Raw genomic sequence first — 5,575 nt, 5'->3', positions numbered from 1 at the left:
TTTGAAAGCCAATCCCCTTCCATGTAGGCCTATTAATAGGGAACCTAGAAGAAATGCAATATTGAACCAAAACTTTACAAGCTTCATCTCCAATAATGGCATGTATAATCCATTTGGCACAAAGAGCAAGACCTTGCTTTTATGTGGAAAGAATGCCAGGGCCTCCAAACTCTTTGGGGAGACAAAAAAAATCCCAAGCTACTCTATTTAATACATGATGTTAAGAACCAAAAGCCTAAAGAAATTCATGGAGCAATCACTCTGATTTCATATAAGAGGCTTTGCAAGGAGCCCAATAGGAAAAACAATAAACATGCATAGCCACTAGGACCTTTGAAAAAATCTGAAATTTCCCCACAAGAGAAAGGGGTTTAGTAAGCTAATAATCAAGATTCTATGCAATCTTGATAAGCACAGTGTTCCACAAATCAACTAGAGAAACTTGAAACGAAAAAGGAATGCCTAGAAAGCAAAAATCTCCATGTGAGTGACCTATTTCCATTCAAACTGGTCAAGCCATGGTAGAGTTGGTAAAAAATATTGTCTATAATAGAGTATTTTGTGTCATTCAAGAGCTAAGCCAACAACTTGACAAAATGTGTCCAGGCATTATGAGGCATTAGTGATGTTTTCCTCATCCTCCAAAAGAGTGAGAAAGGAATCATCACCAAAGTTCCCATAGACCAACTAAGAGGAGGAATCTAGCAAGGAAATGTCATGAGCCAAACTAAAGGAAATGGATTGGGCTAATAGGTAACCAAACCCTTTAGAAAAAAGAACATAGAAAGCCGAAGCCAGAGGGAAACTCTATCGTATGGAGTGAAAGATCCCAAAGGCTCCAAATTGAGAGCTATTGATAGTAACACAAGCATTAGCATCTTAAAAAAGTATCTCCACAGAATGAAGAAAATTCTGACCGAAACCAAGAGCTTGAAGCATAGCCAATATGAAAGGCCATTCAATCTAGTCATAAGCTTTAGCAAAATTAATTTTCAAAAACATAGATGACTAATTGAATTTGTGAGCCCACTCCATGCCTTCTGAGACAACAATGATGTTGTCAAGAATATACCTGCACTTGATAAAGCCAATTTTCTCTAGCCACATAAATTAAAGGTAGGAGATTGAAAATTTTAAGTGAAACTGCCTTAACAATAATCTTATAAAACATATTAAGTAATGTAATGGGCTGCCAATTACAGATATACTCAGGGTCACCAACTTTAGGTATGAATTTGATGTTTCCTTTTTTCATAATAGCTCCTTGACTCTAAGAATGATAGGCTTCAAGATAAACTTTGTATAGGTTGGGACCAATAGACTCCCAAAGGTGTTTGTAAAATTCACAAGGAAACCCATCACATGTGAGAAGCTACTCACAAAAAGCATGTTTCTTGATTGCTAGGCAGTTTGGAGTAACAAAAATACACTTTCTGAGGACTTTTTCCTGAGAACCCAAATTTCCCTGTGAAGCAAACACATTTTCATAGCAGTGAACAAAAGCTTGTAGGAATTTAGGGACACTGGAGAGAATAGAATTTCCCTATTTGATCTTTTCAATTCCAAGATTGGTATGACGGGTTCTAAGAGCGTGGAATAATTCTTTTGAAGCCTTATCACCAACCTCCAACCAATGGAGGTGAGCTTTGATTTGAGCCCTTCGAGCAACATAATTATGTGCAGCCTATTTTTCATGACGTCCCTTGGCAAGCTAAATTTGCCAATCAACATCAAAAGGTTTAAGGGAGAGAGCTTCAGAAGCTTTCTTGAGAGTCATGGTGGTGGCATGGAGTTACCAGTGAGAAAGATGAGGGAATCTTGACAGTGCTCTGGAAGCAGTTGCATGAGGAATTGTCAACAAATTGTAAATAGTCTTTATATCTTGAATTTTTTTTTAAAAAAGACTAAATAAAAAATTTTGACATTTTAATAAGGAATGCTAATTGCTATGAAATTATGAAAAATCTCATATTACTATATGACTGCATAAAGGCCTCAATTTTTTTGGGTAAGATCCATTAATGACAAATAGCCTTAACTATATGTAAAGAAAAGTCTAAACATTGTTCTCATCCTTATCAAGGGAGATGCCAACCATCTCTCCTTTTCTACAAACACACTAAACCTCACTGGTTCTTCAACATAATAAAGCTTTTTATTTTTATTTTCTTTCACTAAACCACATGAACTTAATTGGAAGGTAGCCAAACACATCCTACATTACATCCAAGATACATATACACATGGGATACATTATGTAGTTGGTACATGACTTCAATTAGTGGGATATAGAGGCTCTAACCATGTAGGGGACCTTGATTCTCGCATGTCTACTTTAAGATATGTGTTTCATCTTGGTTCTAGCCCCATTTGTTGGCAGAGTAGAAAGAAAAAAATTGTTTCTCTTTCATCAATTAAGGTTGAGTATTGAGGAGCTGTGAATTCAATGACAGAGGCTATTTGGCTACAATAGATTCTGAAGGAGTTTGGATTTGATCTACCTAAACCCACTATCATTCATTGTGATAACTAGAGTGTTATTGAGATCTAAAAACATCCAGCTTAGCATCAGTGAAAAAAACATATTGAGGTTCATATGGACTACATCAGGGAGCTGATCCATGAGTAGGTCATCACACTATAGTATTGTCCTAATGAGCAACATGTAGCCAATATCTTCACCAAGCCCTTCATAGAGGTCAAGTATATTCAATTGTGAGATCTCTTGGGAGTGAGGGATTTTTCACAGGAGGGTCACTTGATCCTTCTCTTCTATATTGTACATATCTCTCCTTTTGGGGGAGGGTTTTTTCCATAAGGTTTTCCCTCTTTCTCTATTTACAGAGAGATTTCATGCATTTCTACATTGCATTGTACTTGAGTACCTAACATTGCCTTATAGTTGGGACCCATTATGCATTTCATTTTGTGAGCTTAAGTACATTCTACTAAGTTGCACTTAAGGGGGGGGTGTTAGTGTAAATAATTATTATTTACACTTTACTTAAGTCTACTTAGGATAAATGCATTATTTTATAATTTCTTGGGTTAGACACCTAGGAGTTTACATATTCATATGAGTTGTCTTGTTGGCAACACTAGTGTAAGCAACTCCAATTTAGCACATGGTGTCTACAACACTAGAGTTTGCATAATCAACTGAGTTGTCATGTAGACAACATAGTTTTTTCCACTATTATTTAGTACATGGTGTCTATAACATAATTGTACTTGCTACACCTTTGTAGGCTTATCCTCTCATCATTGCACTAACTCCTATGCATAATGGAGGATAATATACACCTGGTAGACCTGTGTGAGGTTGTAACACTTATCATGTTGCTAACTACTAGGCATTTTTGATACATCATAGAGGCCTTTATATATAGGAACTTCTAGTGCACTATACAATTGAATTGAAATTCATATTGTAATTCTAATCACACTCTATTGGTCTTTTGTGCTAGTTATTGTACTTCTTGGTCATGGGTGAATTTTGCCCTAAGGAAAATTCTTACATGGCATCAAAGCCATAGGAGTGTCATTTCATAGCCATTGGAGACCGATCTTGCTTTACCTCTCTAAGGGCACCTTGTAAAAAATCCAGAGTATCTGCAAATATTAGGAGCATCTAGAGCCAAAGTAGACCACACCATTGCATTTGGAGTGACGTTGATTTGGTGAAAAATAACTATAAATTTTCCTATGTTGGGCCATAGTAAATTTTGAGGCAAATTTTTTTTTCAAACTGACACTCGAAGGCTCTATTTGCAAGTATAGTATGATCTATTAGATCTACACATTTAATTTTTTCTAGATTTACATTTATATTTCTGTGCCATTATGTTTAAACTTCTATTTTTGGAATTTTTTTGCCCATTAGGCCTATAGAGAATTTTTTTTTTGCAGGAACTGGGTGGTGAAACCCAAATCCCCATAGGAGGAATATTTTCATATTATTTCAACATATTCTCTATGCAATATTGGCAGTCTAATTCACAAATTTGAGCTGCAACATACATTTCTAGCATTTCTAGATAAATTTGGCAAATTTTGCATCTGATTGGCAAGCAACCCACAACGGTCTCATCACAAGCCAACAACACCATACAACAATGCTGGCTTGACTTCTTTTTACTTAGATGGCTCTACCATTTATTGGTAGTACAAGACAACTCCCACAACAATGTGGGACTAATTTTGTCCCCCTTTAGTTGTATAAACTTTCTAGCTCCTACAAAAGACCATCTGCTGATGACTTTTACATTACTGGTGTGGCTCCCCACATCCCCGTCCATGTGGCTCCACTACACTTATGACATGTAGCACACTACAATAATAGAAATGATGTCAATACCTAGTCAATGGACCCCCTCCACACATGTTAGCTTTGCTCCATCAGTACCCCTATATGTGGAGCAAAAATCTAGTTAGCTGCTATGTAGGCAAGTTAGTGCATAGTTAGCACCGGCCCATAAGAACCTAACATACAATAGACATGTGTGACCTAGCTACCCACCACATCTACTAACGTCATAATAGGTCACACAAGTACGTAAAATTGCTGATATCAACATGACATCACCTGCTACATCATCAGGGAGGACAAATTGTTTGCTAACATAAGTCTTTTGTTGTGTTAAAATTGATGGTAATTTAACCATCATCTAGAGGCAAAATAGAATTGTTGTGACAATTTTTTGGATGTCAAAATTTAACCTCATTTTTTGCTGATCAGACCCCTCTCCAGATTTAGTTTTGATTTGATAGTCTAACTTTGGGAGGGCATATCTTAGTCATCTAAGCTCCAAATCAGGTGCAATTTTTTATTTTTTTTGGATATAATTTCTTAAAAAATTTAGTGGTGCTTTTATTTTCTAGGATTGGTGCACAAATGTTTCAAAAAAATTTAGTTTTTGGTGATTGTACCTATCTAATCCTACATTTTAGAGCTTCAATTACTTCGTACGGGCTCATCTGAACTCCAAATCAAGTTACATTTTTTAAAAAAAAGTGAGTAATTTTTTTGTCTACTTTCCAAATCTACAATTAGATTATAGGCTTTTGTGAACAAAAATATCACTTTTAGAAATAGGTCCTTTCTTTGCATTATATTGCTTCAAAATTGTTATACATTGCTTAGTTTCAGATTTGGACTCCAAAAGGAGGTTGTAAACAACAAATCAAAAGATCACTGAGGCCAAAATTGGCAAGTGGCTATTTTAAACACACTAAGTATAAAGTGTCAAAATATTTCATTTGGAGGGGAGGGTAGTTTCTTGATTGAGTGAACAAGGGGGTGTCTCTTTGTGTTGTGTTCCTCTTTTTCTATTGTTATCTTTTATTTCTTACATCATGGGAAATCTTAAGTTTCCAAAATTAAGAACACATAACTATGCTACATGGTCTATTAAAATCTGGTGTTAATTAATGCATAGTGAAGTTTTACAATATGTAGATGGTACCCTTCTTAAACCAACAGGTCATCAAGTTTCTAAAAGTGATATTATTTCTTGGGAAATGATAGATAGGAAAGCCCTAGGTGATGTTATGTTGGGGATTGAAGACAAGATCT

The 5,575-nt window shown here is 35.7% G+C and overlaps 1 non-coding gene across 1 annotated transcript; it reads right to left on the bottom strand.

Moving 5' to 3' along the window:
- Positions 1–1,997: 1,997 nt before the first annotated feature.
- On the bottom strand, positions 1,998–2,118 carry LOC149528139 (U6atac minor spliceosomal RNA). Its single transcript, XR_016359417.1, has one exon. It is a non-coding gene; the product is annotated as a U6atac minor spliceosomal RNA (small nuclear RNA).
- Positions 2,119–5,575: the final 3,457 nt, after the last annotated feature.

This window comes from Cupressus sempervirens, chromosome 11, assembly GCF_028749045.1.
Source record: "Cupressus sempervirens isolate cs-2001-9-10 chromosome 11, ASM2874904v1, whole genome shotgun sequence".
NCBI classification, from domain to species: Eukaryota; Viridiplantae; Streptophyta; class Pinopsida; order Cupressales; family Cupressaceae; genus Cupressus; species Cupressus sempervirens.
Note: the sequence above shows the minus strand (reverse complement) of the source record. Positions and strands in the feature narration are given on the sequence as shown.